Here is a 218-nt window from a genome sequence, read left to right as displayed (position 1 = left end):
TATTATTGATAATATTACGTCATTTTAAATACTTGTAGTTTCCGAAATAAATTTTATTTATATTATTTTTTCTCTTAGTCTTTTTATAATACGATTTTTAATTTAAAATTGAAGTGTAGCGTAAACCGACACATCTGTCCGTAAAACAGACCATGAGCTAACTTAATCTTTATAATGTTGCTTTATAGTGTCAAATAAGTCTATTGGAGCTGAAGGCA

The 218-nt window shown here is 26.1% G+C and overlaps 1 protein-coding gene across 1 annotated transcript in view; it reads right to left on the bottom strand.

The window, feature by feature from the left end:
* Positions 1-218, bottom strand: part of LOC108765268 (putative odorant receptor 19b) — a 4,315-nt gene that overhangs the window by 690 nt on the left and 3,407 nt on the right. The window lies entirely within an intron of this gene.

This window comes from Trachymyrmex cornetzi, unplaced genomic scaffold, assembly GCF_001594075.2.
Source record: "Trachymyrmex cornetzi isolate Tcor2-1 unplaced genomic scaffold, Tcor1.1 scaffold482, whole genome shotgun sequence".
In the NCBI taxonomy this organism is placed as follows: Eukaryota; Metazoa; Arthropoda; class Insecta; order Hymenoptera; family Formicidae; genus Trachymyrmex; species Trachymyrmex cornetzi.
The sequence above is the reverse complement of the archived record's forward strand: the minus strand, read 5'-3'. Positions and strand labels throughout refer to the sequence as shown.